This window comes from Panthera pardus, unplaced genomic scaffold (assembly GCF_024362965.1).
Source record: "Panthera pardus isolate Hobbes unplaced genomic scaffold, ASM2436296v1 HiC_scaffold_20, whole genome shotgun sequence".
In the NCBI taxonomy this organism is placed as follows: domain Eukaryota; kingdom Metazoa; phylum Chordata; class Mammalia; order Carnivora; family Felidae; genus Panthera; species Panthera pardus.
The window spans coordinates 42580538-42604738 of NW_026526766.1; the positions used below are offsets into that span (position 1 = coordinate 42580538).

Consider the following 24201-nt stretch of genomic DNA (forward strand, 5'->3'; position numbering starts at 1 on the left):
TTTAATAAGTTCCATTGTTTGATCATTACTCAAGCACCTCTTCTAATAAAAGATGAAGAGAATTCAGGTAGTTTAGACTCGGCCCGCTAAATATTGTTGGCTGTATTATGTTTTCTCATCTCTCTCCTGCTTAAGATAAAAAGAAAAAACAAAAAACATCACTCCTACCAACAAAATCATACAACTAGAAATTAGGAGAAGGGGGAGACTCTAATGCTTTCCTTTAAAACGCATGTATCTTGAGGTTCGAATCAAAGTGATTGTGTTTTACAATTCTTATCTGTTTAATTGTGACACAGTACACCTGCTTGCTTTTAAGAAGAGAAGTTACAGAAGTTTAAGGAGGGAGGAAAGTGACGTGGACACCCGATAACTCTTCTCCAGTGATATCCTGATGAGTTAAGCATAAATGAATCAGAAACAGATGGATTTTTTCCCCCTTAAAATACACATGGGTTTAAAAACCAAGGGAAAATACGCTTGGAAAAAAAATGTTCTTTGTTAAAGCCCAAATGTCTGAAATATAATTTAAGATTTTCATAGGGTCCAGCAAGTAGTTGTGTGCACTCATCTCTAATTTGGATGGGGTGTGTGCAGGAGTCGAGCATTTAAACTATTCTGTGGAGCTGCTGTCGGGGAGGCGTAACAGTCCTGTAAAATGACATAAGACACAAGGGCCTTATGTGCAAACTCGTTTCACATGGCTTCTTGGGTATTGAGTAACATGAATTTCACGTAATTTGATTCTTGAAAATTTTATAAGGTTTACCTCAATCTTTGTGTGTGAAAGTGGAAACAGTTTCAAAGGGCTATCCCCAGGTGCTGTGCTAGGCACCTCGACTCTCCATCCTTGGGCCAAGGGTAGAATGTCATCTGCATGACCTTGTGCTTACTGGTTCTCCTTCACTGTCCTTTGGTCATTGTTTTAGATTTGATTGAAGCCAGTATTCCCCATAATTTGTTCTAGCTGCACGTGTTCGTATGGATGTGGGATGAACTTTGGCTTTACTGTAAGTTGGCAAACTTTGGAAAGGTGTCGGTTGGATATCAGGAAATCCCCCTGACCAGCAAGAACTGAGTTCCAGAAGAGATCACTCAATTATCTTCCTTTGATCAGGTCTGTCTTCATTGTTGACTGACCTATTTTGTTGCGGGATCTTTGAGGAACACTTTTCCAAATTATGAAGCTATTTATTCCAAAGAGATGCACTGCCTTCTCCTGATATTTCTGACTGGGTATATTGCCACCATCTTAAGCTAGACATGGAGAAGACCCTTTTTTTCCCCTGACAAATCATTAAATAGCTCCTCTGCCTAATGCCTCTGTTTCTGTTAGGAGGGAAAATATCCCTTCTTACACTTAGGCTTGCTCCACACTGAACTCCTATCACGTCTTTCCTTTTCTTTCTCACAAAATCTATCAGTTCTCCCTTTTACTCTCCACTTACATAGCTTGGTACTCCTAAACTCCAGTTTAGTCATCTGGTTTCACAAAGACTGCCTTACTTTCATTCAATATCTAGAGAATTCCACAACTCCAAACCATTTTCGTTTCTTATCTGGTCCCTTCCCTTTTACAGATGAACTATTTCTTTCAGCATAAGTGTGGTATTTCTTAATCTTGCAAAGCCCTTCTTCATTAGATTTTTTTTAAAACTCTTATAGTCACCATCTAGTTTCCAATTGATTTGTTTGGTATTTATTTATTATATGAAATTTATTGTCAAATTGGTTGTTTGGTTCTTTTCAAACTAGTCTCCTCCTGGGTCCCCATTCCTGCCTTTTCTTCCTTGTGCATTATGTTCTGTGCCGTCTCCAATGTCTAAAATACTTTTTCACCTCATCAGTGCTTTTTCATCTCATTCAAAAAACTTTAAGGTTCTCTTTAAAAATAATATATACTTGGGGGCACTTGGGTGGCTCAGTTGGTTGAGCATCCGACTTCCGCTCAGGTCATGGTCTCACAGTCTGTGAGTTCGAGCACTGCGTCGGTCTCTGTGCTGATGGCTCAGAGCCTGGAGCCTGCTTTGGGTTCTGTGTCTCCCTCTCTCTCTGCCCCTCCTCTGCTCGCACTCTTTTTCTCTCTCAAAAATAAACATTAAACATTTTTTAAAAGTAATGTATACTTGGTTGATAAACAATGTATGATTGCTGATATATAAAGTTCCACCTCAAGAGCATTTAATGAAATTGGTTCATTTAATGAAAGAATGATTATAATAATCATAATGTAGCTGGGATTTCTATTTTTTCAGCTGGTTTTGATGTGCTGCATCATTCATTCATTTACTTACATAAATCCATATATTGAACATACACATTCTTCTCTTTAAGCACTGGAGATACAAATATGAATAATATGTTACTTGGAAAGCACATAATCAGAGGAAGACAGGCATGTATAAATTATAGTACAGTAGACTGTATATACTTTGATGATTGTTTTAACAGAGTCCTGTGGGCATATAGAGGAGAGAGTCATAAAGTCAGTTCAAGAAAGGGATGGTGTGATGGTAAAGTGACATCAGACTTGAGTCTTCTTGACTGAGTGGAAGAATGGGGGAAACGAGGGTATTGATGGAGAAGAGCATTGTGGAGGCATGAGAAAGAAGTGTGTGGTGGGGGTGGTGGCAAGGATAAAACAATAAGTTAAATTGTAGACTGTGGTAGGACCAATAATAGGACATAAGGCAGGGTGGCAGATTAGGCCACATTGGTGAAAAATCTCTGTGTCTTGTTAAGGAGTTTGATGTCAACCCAGAGTTTATTGGAGGTTATTTCATGCCTTGTGTGTGTGTGTGTGTGTGTGTGTGTGTGTGTGCGCGCGCGCATAATGAAATGATCTAATTTGTTTTTAAGATTCAACCCTTAGACCATTATGGAGGAAGGATTCGGGAAGAGAAAAAATCAACTGGGGAGATGGGTTGGCTTAAGTATTCCAAGGATTTGGGTGAGAGAAAATGAAGTTTCGAGCAGAGGCTGTGACAGTAGGATGGAGAGAAAGACAAAGTCCTTGAATAGAATTTGGTAGCAGACTAAATTCAGGGCCACACAGAATGGGAGAAGCAGCTGATGACTCTGACCTGCACAGCTTGTGCGGGTGGCAATGCAGTTTCATGAGATTGGATTTTCTTCCTGTATTCCTATTTGGGGCAGGTCGATAAAAAGCTTGGTTGTTTGCTTGCTGAATTGGAATTGGCTGGGAGGCATCCAAGTGAAGCTGCCTGGTAGGCATTTAGAGATGCAAGATGGGTGTGGAAAAGATGGAGGTGGCATTAGAAATAGCAACCTGTCATGTCCTTAGATTTCCATGGCCTGAACAATGGTACTTTATGTATATAGTTGACCCTTTAACAACGTGGGGGTTGGGGCACTAGCCTCCTTCCCACCATAGTCAAATATCTGCATATAACTTTTGACTCCCCCCAAACTTAATTACTAATGACTGAAAGCCTTACTGATAACAAACAGTCCATTACCACATATTTTGTATGTAAAATGTATTATATACTGTATTCTTACAATAAATTAAGCCAGAAAAAGTGACCAAGAATATCATAAGGAAGAGAAAAGACATTTACAGCATTTTACTGTGTTTATAAAAAAATCCACGTAAGTGGACCCATGACAGCTCAAACCCATTTTGTTCAAAAGCGTCACCTGTGCACTTTAAGTTCTTTAGGACAGCACTGCTTATGCTCACGTTACTCTTGGCCATTTTCACATTTTCTTGACAAATAGTTCCATTATTATCTCTTCTGTGGCTCTAGATTTTGATGTTGATTCCTCTTTTTTTTTTTTTTTAAGTAAGAGTTATTATTTTTGGCTTCAACTTCAGACCTTTTGGAGTGATAACAATTGAATTTCTTTATTCCATTTTCAAGTTGCAATTCTTCGGCCAACATGTCCTTGTATCATAAAAGAAAGAAGCCAAGCGTATTTCTCTTGGCTTAAACATTACAGGCAGGTGATTTCACAGCTGTTGTCTCTTGGAAATCTTCCCATTCTTCTCCTTATCTCATTGGGCAAAATGGAAACTCTCAAAGTCTGTGATTGTCAATTTGTAGTTATAGAAATTCATGGTTTGATTCCAAACCAAAACTGCCAGTGTTGTAGTTAGGAAGTGTTACTTAAAAAGGCTTCAAGCATTAATCTACTTTTTTGAATACTTGTAATTAATTCCTTAATTGAAGAGACAATTTTATATGCAATTTCAGTAAAGAATCAATACGTTGATACAATCTCCAACATTTATCTCATCAACAGGGAAAATACCAGCTTATGTCAGATCTCATTTTTCAAAGATCCTGAGATTTCAAGATAGAGTCAGGAATAATATGTATAGTAATAACTAAGTATTTATGTTTATTTAAAATATATTGCCTATACATATTGTATGATTCCACTAACCTATATGAGGTACATAATAGGCAAATTCATAGAGATGGAAAATCATAAATTACTAAGGGGTGAGAAGAATGGAGAGTTACTGTTTATTGGGTACTGAGTTTCTGTTTGGGATGATGGAAAAGTTCTGGAAATGAACAGTGATGATGGCTGCACAACATTGTGAATATACTTAATTACAATGAACCGTGCGCTTAAAAATATTGCCTTGTCACAAACAGCAAGATCTCATTCGTTTTTGTGGCTGAGTAATATTCTGTTATACACACACACACACACACACACACACACACAGCAATTTAACATGGATGGACGTAGAGGGTATAATGCTAAGTGAAATAAATCAGACCAAGACAAATACCATATGATTTTACTTACATGTGGAATCTAAAAAAGACATCTAAGAAACAAACAAAAAATGACTCTTAAATACAGAGACTCATGGTTGCGGGGAGGTGGGGGGGTTAAGAGAAATAGGTAAAGGGGATTAAGAGGTACAAACTTCTAGTTATAAAAGAAGTCACAGAAATCAAAAGTATAGCATAGAGAATACAGTCAACAGTATTGTAGTAATGTTGTATGGCGGCAGATGTGACTACATTTACCATGGTGAACACTAAGTAATGTACAGAAGTATTGAATCAATATGTTGTGTACTTGAAACTAATGTATGTTAATTATACCTCTGTAAAAAAATTGTCTTGTATCCTCTAGATAAATTATAAATACACATCATAAAATTGTCTACCAAGTGTAGCTCAACTTATTCATCAAATTGGTATAATAGTATCCAAGTTATTTGTTGATGCTTAGAAATTATCAATGTAATCTTCTGGTTGGTAAATGATGTCTTAGCTGAACTCTGTTGTGACACAGGAAACTGCATCAAACTCTTCCAAGATCCCCATTAAATCAGTGGTCAATTAGGTGCCTGCCACTGTTGCCTTGTTACAACTGAAAGATGACTGGATGATGTGGGCCTAGAAGCCAGTCTTTGCCACGTGGCCTGGAAAAAAAAAAGTCTGTACTTTGACCTCCACAGAAAATGTTGCTAGCAACCCACCCATGGTAACCCCTCACACACACTGAAGCACACATGTCGTTGTGCTGCCACCTTCTAGGGCATTTCAGCAGCCACTGGAAGTGACCCACATCTGTGCTGGCCCCATTCCAAGGTCCATTACCTGCTCTCTGGCTGCCACTGGGTGACATAATTAGGTAGCTTGCAGTCTCAATAAAGGATTCCTTTTAACCAGCTGGTATGGAAGTATTTCACTTGTTTTTGTTTTTTGTTTTTTGTTTTTTGTTTTTTTTTGTTTTTTGTTTTTTGTTTTTTGTTTTTTTTAACCAACAGTACATAGCATCTGAATGTCAGCTTTGGTTATTTATTATAAGGTGCTTTATATAAGAGTTTATAAGAACAGTGCTCACTGAGTAGCTTATGATGGTTTATTTCTTAGAGCTTAACATATTATGCCTGGACTTCACCTAGACTACATATTCAAGTCTTGGGTTTTGGGTAATTCAGAGGTATTGCTATTGGTTTGAGATGGGGTAAAAGATCATTCTTACCTCATCGTGGATTAATGCAGAGATTTCTTTCTTCCCTTCGTCTTTCTTTCTTTCTTTCTTTCTTTCTTTCTTTCTTTCTTTCTTTCTTTTTCTTTCAATAATCTTTCACTGAACCTCATGGGAGGGTAGTGGCAGGATACTTGTTTAGATTATTTGGCTGTTTTTTCTGGACATAGATGTACTTATTTTGCCTCCTCTTTCTTTGAGCCATTCCAGAAATATGAAAATGGTGTGAGAGTTCCTCAGGTCATTCCTTAGAGACCTCCATCATGGTTCTATAAATATGGGTTCTCATCTGTACTACTGTGCACTAAACTTTATTGGTGTCCGTTAGAAAATTTGCTTCTACCACAGATAACTTGTATGTGTGTTTATAATTCTTCGTACTAAAACATGAGCTCAGTGTGTATGTGAATGAGGAGAATGGAATGGAGTAGCATCACTAATTCATTAACTACTGGTTCCAGTGGACTGTGCTAACAGCCAGCTCAACATGGTCCAGTTAATAACAGTTACCAGTTATTGAGTCAAGTATCTTGGGAAGCTTTGGACATAAATTCTTTCTAAGGTGATTATAAAGCTTAATGTTCAAGGAGATGAACTTATGTTAGTGAAAGTGGGCAGAAAATAGTAAAATGATAGACTTCTCTGAAAAGTATTCATCAGTAGATCGGCTTTATTATATATAAAATATGGGATTTAAAAGTATTTTAAAAGTTCCAAGAAATAAAAATCACATTATTTCATATTAACTTAAAATTTTAAAATTTCTTTATGTTGATTCTCTGAATAGTAGAATGGTTATCCAAGGTCTCTATCTATATAAATAAATATATCTATAAATATATCTATGTATAAATATAAATATAGATATATTTATTTATAAATATAAATAAAATAATTGTAAATATATACTGTGTGTGTGTGTGTGTGTATACATATATATTGCATTGACATTTCTTTCTCTAATAAAATATCCTTTGTATTCTTCTGAAGATTCTATTTTTTTAAATGCTTATTTCTTTTGAGAGAGAGAGCCCGAGCAGCAGAGGAGCAGAGAGAGAGAGAGAGAATCACAAGCAGGCTTCATGTTCAGTATGGAGCTCCATGTGGGCAGGGCTGGATCTCAAAACCATGAGATAATGACCTGAGCAGAAATCAAGAGTTGGACACTTGGGGCACCTGGGTGGCTCAGTTAAGCGTCCGACTTCAGCTCAGGTCATGATCTCACAGTTTGTGGGTTCAAGTCCTGTGTTGGGCTCTCTGCTGACAGTGCAGAGCCCTCAGCTTGCATTTTTAATGAATATATTTCAAACTATTATATTCGCCAAATGTCTCTTCTTTGTAGACCTTAACGTTTTTGATGAAAATAACTTTGAAACAATTTTTTGTCATTTTGTACTCAGGTAACTGGTAAGTCAGAAAACATTCTAATAAATAGCAAATATTCCCAATTTTATATTTTTATAATTAAATGTATAATTATTTCAGCATAAATGAGCTTATCCTCTGAGTCTCCATTTAGAAGACTTTTCTTTCACAAATATGTTTACAAAACTAAATCCATCAAATACTCTGTGCCACCGTGATCCTTTTTAATATTTTGCTAAACTTAGATGCTGTGAAATGTGAGGGCTTTCTAAACTTTTTTCATTCTATCTAATGTAAATTTTCTGATTAAATATGGCAATTTCCATCCAAAGATTCTTCCTACCAGTGAAGCTAATACAAAATGCAATTAGAGAATTTCAGTTAAATCTTGCACACTATCTGAGGAGCTCTCATTTAATTATTTCAGTTGCTGCCTTTCTTTCTTAGGAACGAATTTTAATGTCTTTCCTCTTCAAAAGCTTTGCTTTTAGAATGGCAATTTGTTAAAAGTTTCAAAAACCTAACTCAACATTTCACTGATACCTTGATTACTTCATTAAAGGTTTCTAATAGAGTTTTAGCAGAATGCAATAAAATTTGGAGGATTTGTTTACAAAAATAGGTCAATTATAGGATGCTAAGGTTGACTTTTGAAATTGTTCTACAAGTTTTCTAGAATCTGATTAATGATTTAGGGCAAGGAGAAAAACAATACTGCCATACAGAAGCATGTGTAAGCAAAATGGGCTTTGCCACTCAAGTTTTGTTTCTAGTTGCTTTGTGCCTGTGTGTATACGTACATGTACTTAACTATGAAACTGTACACATATACATTATATATAGTTACATATAAGTTTTGTTTTTACTTTATATATGTGACTATATACATATGTGTGTAGGTTTATATACATATCTATATTATATTAGTGTGAGTATATATAAAGTAGTTAAAGTAACTGAAAAATATAAGACATTGTCCTTGTGACACACACATATACATACACTAACACTACACTTGGTAATTTTTGTAAATCATGGCTATTTTGATTGGTTGACTATAACAGTTTGGGCACAATTTTAAATTATTTCAAGTATATTTCTGCTCCATGTTTTTTTAATGTTGTGAGAACATTGTTTTTTTCCAGTATGCTGTATTCTACTAAATTTGTGTTGGTACTTATATCACGAAAATAAATACTTTTGTCTTTATTTTTTTGTTTAACGTTTATTTTTATTTTTGGGGCAGAGAGAGACAGAGCGTGAATGGGGGAGGGGCAGAGAGAGGGAGACACAGAATGGGAAGCAGGCTCCAGGCTCTGAGCCATCAGCCCAGAGCCTGACGCGGGGCTCAAACTCACAGACCGTGAGATCGTGACCTGAGCTGAAGTCAGACGCTTAACCAACTGAGCCACCCAGGCGCCCTAATACTTTTGTCTTTAATGTTGACCTTTTAACTGTTCCATACATAGCAATCAACACTATTGTCAGCTGTTTCACTGAAGACAGAGTAAACTTCCCAAAGCTCCTTTCCCACGAAGTATATAAGGAGTCAAATGATTATTGGCATTCACTTAACTGACTTCTCTTTGTAGCATCCTTGATAGTGATCACTTAACTGTTTGCAAATCAACGCCAGTCAGACAAGCATTCAGTTCATTGTATTGCTTCACTTTTCTTTCTTTTTTTTTTTATTAAAAAAAATTTTTTTTTAATGTTAATTTATTTTTGAGACAGAGAGAGACACAGCATGAGCAGGGAAGGGGCAGAGAGAGAGGGAGACACAGAATGTGAAGCAGGCTCCAGGCTCCGAGCTGTGAGCACAGAGCCTGACACGGGGCTCGAACTCACGAACTGTGAGATCATGACCTGAGCCGAAGTCGGATGCTCAACCGACTGAGCCACCCAGGCGCCCCTGCTTCACTTTTCTTATGTACACAAGAAAACTTGGAAACAAAGGGGCATCTGGGTAGCACAGTGGGTTAAGCATCTGACTTTGGCTTAGGTCATGGTCTCCTGGTTCACAGGTTTGAACCCCATGTCAGGTTCTGTGCTGACAGCTCAGAGCCAGGACCCTGCTTCAGATTCTGTGTCTCCCTCTCTCTACCCCTCCCCCACTTATTTTCTCTCTTTCTCTCTCTCTCTCTCTGTCTCAAAAATAAATAAACATTTAAAAAAAAAGCTTGGAATTGAAAAAATTAGAGGAACAACTATTTTGCTTCAAAGTTATATATCACAGAGCAATACATAAATACTTTATGTAGCTGCACATGCTATGGCATCATCTTCAGGCACCATTTTCAGAAAATAATCAGTTTTTCAAATAGATTTTGATACTGTTGAGGCACCTTGAGGTCTCTGGTGTTCATGTGGTCAAAGATTCATCATGGATCCCGTGGTGGATGGTAAATGTCTACAAACATTCTGTTCCAGTTTTCCATCCTCTTTTGAAATGGAACTTCTGTTCTTTGTTTCTTACTATGTATTTTCATTTTTTTAAAAAAATATAATTTGTTGTCAAATTGGCTTACATGTAGTGTGTACGGTGTGCTCTTGGTTTGGGGGTAGATTCCCATGATTGTAGCTTATATACAACACCCAGTGCTCGTCCCAACGAGTGCCCTCCTCAATGCCCATCACGCATTTTCTCCTCTCCCCCACCTCCATCAACCCTCAGTTTGTTCTCTCTATTTAAGAGTCTCTTATGGTTTGCCTCCTTCCCTCTCTGTAACTATTTTTTCCCCTTTCCTTCCCTCTTGGTCTTCTGTTAAGTTTCTCAAGTCCCACATAGGAGTAAAAACATGAAATCTGTCTTTCTCTGGCTGACTTATTTCACTTAGGATAATACCTCCAGTTCCATCCATGTTGCTGCAAATGGCATGATTTCATTCTTTCTCATTGCCAAGTAGTATTCCATTGTATATATGTTATTTCATTTTTTTTGAGCTCACTTTTATCAAATGGTTCATTGCAATATTACAAAGCATTACCAAAAAATTAAATAGTTGCAGCTTTTCACTACAATAAATGATGAAACCACCATAACACAAGTATGCAGACTACACTCAGTTGTTCTCCAGTGGGACTGCTCAGCCTTTATTTCCTATACACATTTCATAAATAGCTAATTGTACTTCACCCCTTTTCCCATCACCTCAGCTGACAGGTGAACTATCAACTTTGTGCCTTTCACAGGCTAACACACGGACCATAACCCAGCTGACTAGCATATCAGCTGGTTGGCTGGAATAGCCGTGTAGAATACTCTTACCACCATTTGAGACCAGGGGTAGGTGTCTGAAGCTAGTGGCATTAGGGAGTGTCATCGATATCATCCTTGTAAGTGAAATAGAATTCCTGTCAAGACAGGAAAGTATCTAGAAAACAGCATCAGTTGATACTGGTTGATTCTAGATTTAACCCCATGTTACAGTGAGAACTCTTTTCTTAATGGCTTATTGAGGTATAATTGACATATAATAAACTGCACATGTTTCAAGAATGTGCATAGAGTTGATACATTTTTACACATGTGCACATGTGAAATTATCACCACAATCAAGATAATAAACATATTCATCAGCCCCTAGAAGTTTCCTTGTACCCCTTTGTAATCTCTCTCTGTTGACCCTCCCACCTTCCCCCATTCTGCCCGAAGCAACCACATTGATCTGCTTTCTGTAACCATAGAATCATTTTCATTCTCTAGGGTTTCATAAAAATGGAATCCTACAGCATGCTTTTTGTTTCTCATTCAGCATAATTATTTTAAGACTCATCCTAGTTACGTGTATCATTACTTCATTCCTTTTTATTACTTAGGAATATTCCATCATGTGGATATATCACAATATGTTTAACTTTTCACCTATTAATGGGAAAATGTTTCCAGGGATGTTTCCAGTTTTGGATTATTATAAATAAAATAGAACTCTTGTCTGCACAAGTGTCTCACATATTAGTAGATAAGTCCATGGCAGAAACTTGAAGTACAATGTGGTTTACTGCAATATTAGAAGAAACTGGAAACTAGTTAAACAATTTTGGTTTTACTTTAATGCAAGTGTTGATAAAAATATTTTATTTTATTGTTTTAAATGTTTATTTACTTTTGAGAGACAGCAAGAGAGAGCGAGAGTGTGTGTGCACCAGTGGGGGAGGGACAAAGAGAGAGAGGGAGACGTAGAATCTGAAGCAGGCTTCAAGCTCTGAGCTATCAGCTCAGAGCCCAATGCAGGGCTCGAACCCACAGACCATGAGATCATGACCTGAGCCGAATTAGGATGCTTAACTGACTGAGCCACCCAAGCACCCCAATAAGAATAGTTTAAAAATGAAAACAATAACAATAGGATAAATGCCAGACTTGATGGTATACCAGGACAATAGGTGTAAACCATGACTGTAATATACTCTGCTACAAGGCTGGTACTATTACTCCCATTTAACAGGGAGGAAACTGAGGTCCAGGCAGTTGAAGCATCTTATCCAGGATCATATAATTAGTTAGAAACATCCATATGGTTCCAAACTCTTATCCCACTATAAATCACTGACATTCTAGTATCTGATGACCTTAAGTATATAATGAAGGGGTACAATGTTAAAGAATATGACACTTGTATTAAAAAAAAAAAAAACGTTTAAAATGCACATACTTATGGAACCTTTATATTGAGTACAAGAAGTTTGCATGAGAGATTAAATTATGACCACTTTTTAGAAGAGGGCTTCAGGATGCTGAGAGAGCCGGTTGTAAAAGTGAGGAAGATGTTCTACGAGGGCCAGAGACAGCAACTCAGAGCCGAGCTCAGTGAGGGGATATAGAGTGCTTGCCTTAATAGTTTGTGCAGCAGGTGTTTAAAGGCAGGTGAGTTGGTCAAGGAAAAATGAGTTAGATTATATCTACCATTAAGCAGGGCTTTGAATGAGAGTGAAGGTTTTGTATTTATAGTTTAATGGGGTAAACATCCCAGGGCCCTAAGAAGAGACCTGATTGGTGTTTCCTTTTCATTAATCACATATTGTAACTGTTTAAGACCCTTATTAATTTTTTGGGAATCCCAGCCACTCCAAGTCATAGTAGCCTAGTTCTCAAGAATTTTAACAGAATGGTATGTTTCTGTCTTACCCCTCTTGGGCAGCAGAGTGGAAACCTGAGGGCCTCGCTCATCTCTCTTCTCTCGGACTGACATGCACGGTGTGCAGATGGCTCTTGAGCACTCTCTACAGTAGCACTCCCGGAAGCATGTGACACCATTCTCTACAGAGAAGGCCACATTGACTCTGACAAGTTCTGATGTGATTCCCTGAAATGCTTGTGACTTGTCACCACTCCTTGTTTTGACACCAGAAAATGGAAAACCAGTGTCCACCCCAAATTTTGTTACCTGCTACTATCATAGTGCTTTGTGTTGAATGGCGGGGGAGGGCGCTATAAATACAGAAAAGAAAAACTGTTGCAGACTATGAGTCTGGAGTTCTCTCTTATCCAGCAAGAGAGCAGATGCAGAATTGAATACGAGAGAGGCTAATGTCTGGGAGGAGAGAAGAACCCTGAACAGGGGTCTCTGTATTTATTGAGCTCACAAGATATTACCCACATGGAGAACGTAGAGAAAAAAGACAGTAATCATTAACTTGTGTGTATAAGAAGCAAAGGGTCTTGGTGGGGGGGGGGGCAAGTGGAGTTTGTGATCCAAGTACAATAGTATATTAGAGTCAGATAGAAAGTACTTGTGATCCCATTACAATATCTCACTAGCTAACCTCAAGTGTGTTCACCCTGTGGTGGTGACTTTCTACCCTAGGCCTTTTTCTAACCCATTTATGTAAGTAGAACCTATTTCCCCACAGAAGACAATAGCATATGTAATGCTATAAAAGACGTCATGCACCTACCACTTAGAATTCATGTGCATTACGTTTTGCCTCATTTCTTCTTCCCTTATGAAATAATTAAATATTATAAATAGCAGTGAAGTCCTCTTTGAATCTTTTTCCTAATCTTATTTCCACCCTTCCCTGGAAACATCTGCTACCATGATGTTCATCAGTTCCTTTGTCCCTATTTTTATTCTTTTAACAACATATGTATGGGTGTATGCATTTAAAATTCTAAACATTTGTATAAGTTATATATATTATACTCCTTGAAGCAATCTGTAACTATTTCATGCCACTCTATTGTGATCTAGTCTTCTTGACACATGGAGATCTAGTCATGAATTTTAATTGCTGTTAAATATTTCCATTATATGTGTATATCACAGTTTGTGCCTTTCTGTTGATAAACATATAGGTTTATATCCATCAGAGTCACAACAGAAAGGAGATGGCACACTCATGCTGGGCAATTGAGGAGAATTTAATAAAAGATTTGTTTACGACTCTGTGGGCAAGGTTTCAGGATACAGCAGGGAGGGTACAATATCCTGCAGAAGAAACAGTACACCTATTACCACCCCTGTGCCTGACACAGGCTGTTTGTTCCCAGAGAGAGAGCTGTCTAGAGAGGCTTGGCAGGAGCTGTATCCTTCATAGAGATGCAGCCACATATTTTCTTGTAATTCCTCAAAAAGAGAGTGAACACCTTGACTGCATTCTCTTTTCTTCTTCTGATTTTTGTTGGGGTTCTTCATTGGATGGTCCCAACTGGAAGACAAAGGGCCAAGTGAATCATCGCTGTAGTCCTTGAAGATTAGCTTCCCAGGGCATAGCATTCTGGAGAAGGGTGGATTCTGAATCTGGGAGGGTAGAGAGGAGACGTGCAGCACACTGTTGTTTCATACAATTTGCTACTACACAAGTGCTTCAGGGGCTATTTTTGTCATGCATCTATATCCACCTGTCTAGAGTTTCTCCAGGGTGTACATAGAGCAATGGAGTTGCTTAGTCTTAAGAATTGCGGGGTAACTGGGTGACTCAGTGGGTCAAGCGTCCAACTCTTGACTTGGACTTAGGTCATGATCTCATGGTTTGTGAGTTTGAGCCCCATGTCAGGCTTTGCACTGACAGTGCAGAGCCTGCTTGGGATTCTCTCTCTCTGCCCCTCCCCTGCTTGCTCACACACACACACACACACACACACACACTCTCTCTCTCTCTCTCTCAAAATAAATAAACTTAAAAAAAAAGTAATCGCAGATTTTTCACTTCATGCATATTGCTATACCCCCCTAAAGTAGTTGTATTTTCACCAGCTCTGCACCTAAGTTCCTTTTCCCATGTCCTTTTCCCTTGACATTTTATTTTTCCCAACATGGTGAGTTCAAAATGGTATCACATCATGAAATTTTAACATACCTTTCCTTGATTATCTGTGAGGTTAATTACCTTTGCCTGTTTTTATTAGATATTTTAGTTTCTTTTCCTGTGTTTTACTATTTATAGCTATTGCCCATTTTTCTACTGAGTTGTTAGTCCTTATTTATCTGTAGGAAATCTTTATATACAACAGATTCTGATTTTTCATTGCTTATATATGTTGCAAATATGTCCTTCAAATATGTGGCTTGTCTTTTATTTTTGTTTATAATTTTCTTTATTCTATGAAATTATTAATTTTTTTCTGTGTTATATATGTTATTTTTATGATCAACTTTCTGATCCTGGATCATAAAAATATGTTTTTATTTTCATTGAAGTTTTACTTTTTCTTGTAGGTCTTTAATCCATTTGGAATTTCTTTTTGCTTACTGTCTGATAGACATTTTTTTTTTTTTTTTTTTTTTTTGAGAGAGAGCGCGAGCAAGAGCGAGCAAGGAAGGGGCAGAGGGAGAGAGAGAATTGTAATCAGGCTCCATGCCCATCATGGAGCCCTTATAGAGGGGCTCAAAATCTCACCACTGTGAGATCGTGACATGAGTAGAAATCAAGAGTTGGAGGCTTAGCCGACAGAATCACCCACGTGCCCCTGTGAGAAAGACATCTAACTTATTCTTTTCCCAGGGAAAATTGACCTATTCCAACACAATTTACTGACTAATCTATGTATCAGTTTTCTGCTATTTATGATGCCTTCTTTCTTATACCCAGTTTTTTATTTCTTGGTTTTTGTTTTCTTTTACAAGCATAGGATTGTGTCTGGGATTTCCATTATGCTCTGTTGTTCTTTTTGAATATTCTTGCATAGATAAAACCATGTTTTAATGACTGCAATTTAATATGCTATCATACGATTAGTCCTGTTACCTGAAAGGCAATTCCTCTTCTCTCCACTCTGCTGCTCCTCCTCTACTCTTCTTTGGAATGTCTTAGCTATATTCATACCTTGACTGTTTCATATGAATTTTATTATCAGTTTGTCAATTTTCATAAAATTTTTTGATTGGAATTACACTGATTACCTCCATTCATTTGGGTAGAAATAACATCCTTATGATATTAAATCTTTCCATTCTTGAATTTGGTGTATCTCTCCACTTAAGATCTTCTGTCCTTTGATCAAGTTTTGTAATTTTCTCAGGTCTTGTACATCTTTGGTTGGATTTCTTCTTAACTGCCTCATTGTTACTTTCTGGTTATTATTGAGAATGAGATCTTTTTCTCCCATTGTATTTTCCTAATTGGTCATTATCATTGTGGAGGAGTGTTATGTGATTACTATGGAGAAATGTTATGTATTTCATTTATTATTTTGGTATCAGATTACGATACTCCTTGCTCAAAGTCTCCCAAAGTGTTTCCATCTGAGTTAGTGTAACATCCAAAATCATTATGGTGACCTGTACAGCCCTATTGTGATCTAGTCTCATGACCCCTTTTTGGGTTTATCTCTTACCATTAGCTCCCCTGTTCCCTTTATGAATCTATATAATATAACATTCTGCCTCATCATTTTCTCCTTTACCATTCTTTGTTTTTCTTCTTAGCTCTTATTACTAACTTTTTAAAAATTACTGGCTTTTTAAAAATCATTATTTCTTGGTTCTTTTCCTGCCTCCCCACACTATAAGTAAGCTGTACAATAAGGGGGACTTTGTTTTATTTACTGTTGTATCTTCAATACCTAGAACAGTGTTGACACACAATAGGCTCTTAATAAGTACTCGTTGAATGAGTGAATAAATAAACCCAGTAACTTTGCTGGATTCTCCATTACAAAAATCAAAGACAAAGTATTAGAACTCTGACAGTCTACGAATCACAACAGTATTGAAAGAGATCTACCTTTTATTGTGGACCTTCTCCCCAGGACTCTGGTGTGAGCACAAATAATTGGCCGACAGGACACCTAAGTGGACACATTACTCCAACATCTCCTCTGAAGCCTTTGAATCTTCTTGTGTACTCTCTTCTGTAGGGTCAGCTGCTTTCCCTGGGGCTCCCCAGCCCAGTGGAAGGACACCCCTGGTGAACTTTAGTATTTCCCTCAAATGTATACTGGGGCCTTGGCATCTGCTTTGATTATACCTTTCATAATACTGAACTGCATGGCAATTTGGTCAACAAACCAGAGCTGCTTTTAGGACAAAGCTCTGTCATATAAGTCACTACAGTGCTAGAAGTTCAGGCTGTTCTTACTGCTGCTGTTGATGCTTAGTGGTCCATTTGTCACAATCTACACAAGTGCATCTATCCATTCCTTCATTTATTCATCCTACAACCTTTGAGCAAGAGCATGCTTAAGGCACTTTACCAGGTGGTTCAGGTTGTATGATAATTGTGGCTTACACTGTACTCTTGGGAAGTCCATACTCTACTAGTGGAAATAGTTAAAATGCATTGTGTTCAGGGAAACAAGGAAAGAAGAGTAATTCATTCTACCTGGAAGAATCTTGGGAGAGTTCACAGAGTAGGCAACGATTGAGGTTGGCCTTACTTATTAAAGGAGAGAGAAGGTTTCTAAGAGGAGAATTAAGAACTGTCTTTACAAAAGCAAAGTGTCTTTGATCTAGAAATTTCACTTATAGTAATTTGCCCTACAGATATACGTGTATGCAAAGATTTAGTTCAGTCAGTATTGTTTGTAAAATCAAAATAATTAAAACTATTTAAATGTCCATTATGGGACTGGTTTAGTAGTCTGCAAAGTTCAACAATATCAAGTAAGTCTGTATGCACTGATTTAGAAAGATAGAACATTATATTTGTAAACAAAACCCTTAAGTCTCAGGCTACATGTAGAAAAAGGTATGCTTATATATGCATAGAAAAATTCTGGAAGGGTACCGTTTCAGTTGTCTGTTGTTGCAAAACAAACCACTCCAAAGCTTAATGGTTCAAAACAACCAAGATTTTATGCTCTTGACTTTGTGCAGGAAAAATTTGGGCAAGATAAACCTGGGAAGGCCTGCTGCTACTCCAGATAACTGGCGTCTTAGTTAATGTAGAGTGAATGACTGGAGTTAGCTGGATGGCTTGAAGGGGCCATCTGTCTGGCTGGTGGTTAGGTTTCTTTTCATTTCCATACTACATCCATATTTAATATGGCTTCTTCACTCACAAGTCTGGTGTCTAGGCTGGGGTAGTTAGAAGCTGGAGGGCTAGCCAGAGAGATCTCTGTCTCCCTTCTTCTTCTTCTCCCCAAGTGGCACTTCCTATAGGAATCATGGGCTCCCTTATAGCCTGGCAATCTCAGAGTAGTAAGACTTCTAAGAAGGCAACTGGCTTCTCCCACACACAACATTCTGAAAGGCCCAGGTGGAAGCTGCCAGGCTTTTTATAACCTGGCCTTGGAGGTTCTAGAACATTCCTTCTGTCACATTCTATTGCTTATGCAAGTCACTAAAACCAACCCAGATTCTAAAAATTGGATGGCACCTCTCAATGGTGGAAGAACAAAGAGTTTTCACCTGCCATTCATTGATCTTAAATTTTTAAGGTAGTTTAAAGATAGTCTTTATCTTAGTTTCTATATCTAAATTCAGATACATAAGAGATTTGTGAATAGTAATTGCCTCCAGAGAAGGACTCAGAGGGTATGGGATATTAAGGAGACTTGTATTTTATTATATATTTTTTCAGAATGGTTGGATTTGAAAAAAAATCATTATAGCTGTATAACATTTTTAATTAGAAATCAGCCCCCTAACATAGTTGTTCATAACAAGCTCAGGAGGCATAGAACTGTTGAAGCATGGTAGGGGGCTGTACCTACCAACTTTTTAAATTGTCCCTCAGTATGCCCATGAAGCATTTGTTCTCTTGTACAAATAAAAGGGTTAGATCCTAAGAATAGGGGAAGTAGAGGGCCAGGGTTTCAGTCTAAGTTAACAACGTTAAGTTCTAGAAGGGAAAAAAAAATTAAACACAGGTCTGTTTAGGGTTTTCACTTAAAGTGGAAATCACTCTGTACGGGAAAGGTTCATGTTTCCCCTAAACTTCCTGAATTCCCACTCCTTCCAGTTTAGACATTTGATGGTGCTAGACCTGGAGTCTGTCAAGCTGAAGGTTAAAAGGTCCTGGGCTGCTCTTGAACTCCTGAGGCCCCTTAGGAAGTGTAACTTCTTGCATCCAGCTAGCAAGATACGGGTTAGGTGCAAATGGATGTGACCTCAGTTCAAAATAATGAACAATCAGCTACATGTACATATTTTATGTTTCATATGCTGTATATGTGTGTTATATCATGTGGAAAGTATAGAATGATCTAAAGGTGGAAACCTTGCATATACATGCCATGACTTTCTCTTAATAATACAGAAGAAGCTGGGGCACCTGGGTGGCTCCATCACTTAAGCATCTGACTTCGGCTCAGGTCATGATCTCGCAGTTCATGTGTTCAAGACCCACATTGGCCTCTCTGCTGTCAGTACAGACCCCGCTTCGGATCCTATGTCCCCCTCTCTCTCTGTGCCTCCCCCACTCACTCCTTGTCTCTCTCAAAATAAATAAATGTAAAAAAGAGTAGAGAAGAACCCACCTGCCATGTGACTGTGAAGCTTGTTCCATGTGGCCCCCTAGTGCTTGGCAATCTGTCAGGCTGTTGAGTGACCAAAGTGTCTCTTCCTTTCCTGGAACCTGGGACAAGAGACTCTTTTGGCTATGCTGTCAGCAAAAGGAAAGGAAGTCTTTTGCTTTTTTAATTTGCTTGGTTTGCTGAGCCATGGCTCTGAAAAATTCCAAATTTAGGATTGTGGTTATAATGTCTTTTGGGCTTGTAATTTTATGTTTCTTTATTCAATTTTTATTTTAGGAAACATTTTTTTTCTTTAATTTGAAAGCTTTCAAAGGAGAAAAGAATTTTTTAAATATTGGCTGAAATGTCAACCAAATACTATGGAAAAATTAGTATTTCATTTTTTTAAATCCACATCGACACAGTTATCCATGAGACTAATACTATGTAAATCAAATATTGGACAGAAAGTTGCATTTTTCATGAACACATTTTACCTTCTAATGCTTTTTGAAGAGATATTAATACCTTCCTTGGAGACACATGCTATCTATGTTTTGCGGAGAGATGATCTGAGTCTTAAAGTCAACTACCCTACCCATAAAAATATAGTTTGAACACCAAATTCTGATCTCATTTGTTTGGTGAGCTAGGCTGCTTGGGACAAATGGGATTGATAGTAATAGCTTATTGATAGTGTTGATGGTAATATTGATAGATAATCAGTATTGTAGAATTGGCAATATTGTTGGCTCTTCTTTCAGCAGAACAATTAGAAAGCAATGAGGTTTTATGTGATGTAAGCAAAGAAAAAAGTAAATCTATGAAAGTAACAAAGTTTCAGAGCAAAGCAACTTAAACTTGAGAAACAGTTCACTGTAATAGTTTCAGTGGGTTTAGGTGCTGGGAGGCCTGCATGTGTACAGCAGGATTCTGTTTTCTGTTCCCTTTCTCTGTTTGGACTGCCAAAAGCCTTTTCTGTGTTGCCATAGTGCAGATGTCCTTTCCTTGGCTTGGGGGTGAGAGTTAGGTATTGAGTTCACTGCTTTTCCTTTCTTATCAGCTTGCAACGGTGAAAATCACCCCGCTTAGGAGCCTCTTAACAGCTACCACTAACCTGCATGCTGAAATGGCATAGCTCTCAGATCATCCAGAACACATAGTGTATCTTTCTAGATTTTCATGATAATGAAAACAGAATTAAAATATGCTACGGTGTTCTCAAGAAAATTAGTATTAGAAAGACTGATTAGAATTCAAAGATGGATCAAATGTGTGGTGTATATGTGTATACATATATGTGTATACACACACACACACGTGCATGTTAAAATATATATATGTATTTAAAATATATCTATATCCATGTTAAAATATACATGTGTTTAAAATATATCAATATCCATGTTAAAATATACATATGCGTTTAAAATATATCTGTATCCATAGCTCTGTATAAAAAAATTTTTTTTAATGTTTTTATTTATTTTTGAGACAGAGACAGAGCATGAGCAGGGGAGGGGCAGAGAGAGAGGGAGACGTGGAATCCAAAGCAGGCTCCAGGCTCTGAGCTGTCAGCACAGAGTCCGATGCGGGCCTCGAACTCACAGACTGTGAGATCATGACCTGAGATGAAGTCGGACGCTTAACTGACTGAGCTACCCAGGCGCCCCTTTAGCTCTGTGTTTTAAACATATAATAATAAATGTTTCAGAGGAACTCACAGACCCAAACACTCGCAGTTCGAGAAACACCGTTGGAGAATTAGAGCCTAGAGGAGTCCACTGTCATCCCCTTAGACTTCTTTCTTCCATCCCTTTCTGCCTTCCAGATACTGCTGGTGCTACTTCTCTTTAATCCCCACTTGTTATTATCACTGATCAGCATGTTTTTGACACTAATGGACTCTGCTAGATACGGCCACCAGAGCAAGGCTGCCATTATTGGCATTACAGCTTTTTGGGCTTCTGACACCCCCATCCTCAAGCTCTCTCTTCACGTCTACTGCTCTGGCTGCTGCTCTCTTGCCAGCCTAATTTTGTCTCTCCGTAGGTCAATCTCCAGTGGTAGGGGAAGCCAGAACTCAGATTTAGCCTTTGTTCCCCACTGTAATAGGTTGATTAGTGTTCCCTCAAATTCATGTCCACCTAGAACCTCAGAATGTGAGCTTATCTGACGATGTAATTAGGATGAGGCCATACTGAGTTAGTTAGGGTGGGTCCTAAAGTCATTGACTGGTGTCTATCAGAAGAGGCAAAGGCCATGTGAAGAAGGGGGCAGCTACCAGGTAAAAGAGCCCCTGCGTTGCTGGGAGCCACCACCAGAAGCTACCAAGAGGCAAAGAAGGATCCCCCAGCAGATCCCTCAGAAGGAGCATGGGTGACAACACCTTGATTTGGAGGCTTCTACCTGCTAAGACTGTGACAGGGATAAATTTCTGTTATTTTAAGCCTCCCAGTTTGTGGTAATTGGGGCAGCCCAGGGAAAACAATACACTGACCTACCAAAACACATCTTTATCTCCCTTTTCTCTAGCTGCTTTTCTCTTTCGTCTTCCTTTGAAATGTCTCTTCCTTTGTTTTTCCTTTTTGTGTTTCAGGTACTTCGACCTCTTTCTAGTTAGCTGCACTACTTCAGAAGGGATGGGTAACTTTTAGATTTAGAATGCAAGTCAGCCATCGTTTCACACAGAATCCCCCTCCTAGTTCCTTCGGACAGCACTGTAGATAATACTGCCTTGATAAACGATGTTCAGATTTGTTTTTCCACTAGACACTCAGATGAGATAATGGGGAAAAGAAGCAACTTGTAGAAACATCCCCCCCATCTTGGGAAACACAGTCTTGTTTATTAAAGGCTCAAGTTTTGTGAGCAAGTTTATCACATTAATTTTTGTTACAGGAAGATTATTTTAGCTGACGTTTTTCTTCCAAGTAAAATTCATGGAGTGCTAACAGTGTCTTAGGCTGGATCCTGAGCCAAAACAATTTGCTTATCCTTAGATGAAGAATGGCTCATTAGTTGGGCATTGGACAAAATGTTCTTTTCCTCTATTTGTCCTTAATTACATTAATTAGCTGCAATTTCTGTGGCATTGTATGTTTTGTGCATAACACATTCCAGAACAGTTCAAGTAAGGTGATTTAAAAGTTGGATTTGTGTATCACAACCCCAAACCCCAAACCAAAACCCACATTTCTCCCATGCCAAAGAAAAGGAAAGTAAGCCTTAAAAGTTACATTTGAGAACATGTGAGATCTTGCCTGATATAAATAATAGGTACTATTATAGAAAGATACCCCTGTTAAACTCCATGAGAAATTTGGCCTTATTGTAATTCCTGGCAGAGGTTGAGAAAGCCATATAGGTTTGGTGTTCATACTGTGATACATAAAATCAGAGCTAACACAAATTTTGACTAGGCAGAAATATATATTTTTTTATTTTACCAGAGCCCTGAAAGTATTGAGTTGAGTTCCTTACAAATATTTTACTGCATCAGTATCCCTTCTTAAATTACTCTAAAGTTTGCTGTCTGTGGGAATATTAACTCAAAATAATTACCCCTATACTACATTATAATTTCATGTGCCAACAAAAATTCTATATGTGGCTTAAAATGTGACAAACTTGAAAGACTTCTAAATATCATGAATGTGTTGAACTTCTCAAAGAAGGTAAAGGAGAGTTGAATTTGTGTCTAGGATTTTGCCAAACAACATTTGGACTTTTGGTTATATGATTAATGTTACTTTTCATTTAGTATATGACTTAACATCATACTTTTCCCCTTATCTACTGCCTTCAAGGTCTGCTACTTTTGGCTTTTCTGTATGATTATTTAATTAAAGCTACAGAAATAGATGATAGTGGTAACCCTTCTCTCCCTACCCACAGCTTCACTGAGTATTTGAAATATATCACAGTCCTGGTTAGACATTTAACCCCACCTATTCTTCTTTTCTATATTTTCCTTTCTTCTATCCTGAAACTCTCATCCTGTTCTAGAATATAATGTTCTCTGATTTTCCAAGGCTGATCTGACTTACCCATAAGATGGGTCTTTTGACGCCCTTGTGTTCATGGTGTTTTGGGCCCTGCTTACCTTTCAGGTCTATCTCAGAAGTCAAAGTGTAGCATATTTGTTAGGGTGAATTTCAGCTGTGACAGAGAACCCAAAGTATTACAGTGCCTTAAACAAGATGTAAAAGTGCATTTCTCTTCCTCACCAAACACCAGTGGTCCAGGCGGGTCCAGGGGAGTCACAATCCCTGGCTCCCTCTTTCTTGAGTCTCCATTGTATTGTCATCGACACAATTTTTAGGTTTAGTCCAAGATGACTGCTCCCACTCCACTACCGTGGCCACATTCCATCCAGAAAGAAGGGACACAAGGATAAAGGATGGCATGCCCCGTGCAAGACTCTTGCTGGAAGCTGTAGATATCAATCTGCTTGCATCTTATTGGCCTAAACCTAGTCACATGGACACGTCTAACTGAGGACTATACAGAAATGGGGTCTTTACCGCAGGTAGCTGTTTGCCCAGCTAGGGACTTGGGCTTCTATTACCGTGAAATAAGGGGAGAAAGAGTACAAGGAATAACCCGCAGTCTTGGTCAGTGTTACAGAAAGAAAAGCCAGGATGCTTATGGAAGGTCTCAAACTCTGCCACTGACTGTAAGACCTTCTCTAAGACACCCACTCTGGGTCTCAGTTTCTAATCATCATTTATTTTATAAACATTAATTGATCTCTGCTTTGTGCACAGCACTGTTCTCAGTACGGACCGGATAGGAGAGCCCATAACATTGTCCTTTTCTTCAAGGACTAATACAATATGTGGGGAAACATGTTCTTTTCCCTCCTTTTCTGCGCTCATCTCAGACTTTTTAACATCTTAGTGGGAGATGCATTGCCACATCCTATATGAACTTTACACACTTCCTTTGCATTTTCACAGAGACCTTTCTGTTCCACGTCAGCAGCTTGCACGGTCCTGGCATGTAGTAGA

General features: G+C 38.1%; 1 protein-coding gene across 6 annotated transcripts in view; it reads left to right on the forward strand.

The window, feature by feature from the left end:
* The window catches only part of ADAMTSL1 (ADAMTS like 1), an 873125-nt gene that overhangs the window by 21458 nt on the left and 827466 nt on the right, over positions 1 to 24201 (forward strand). The window lies entirely within an intron of this gene.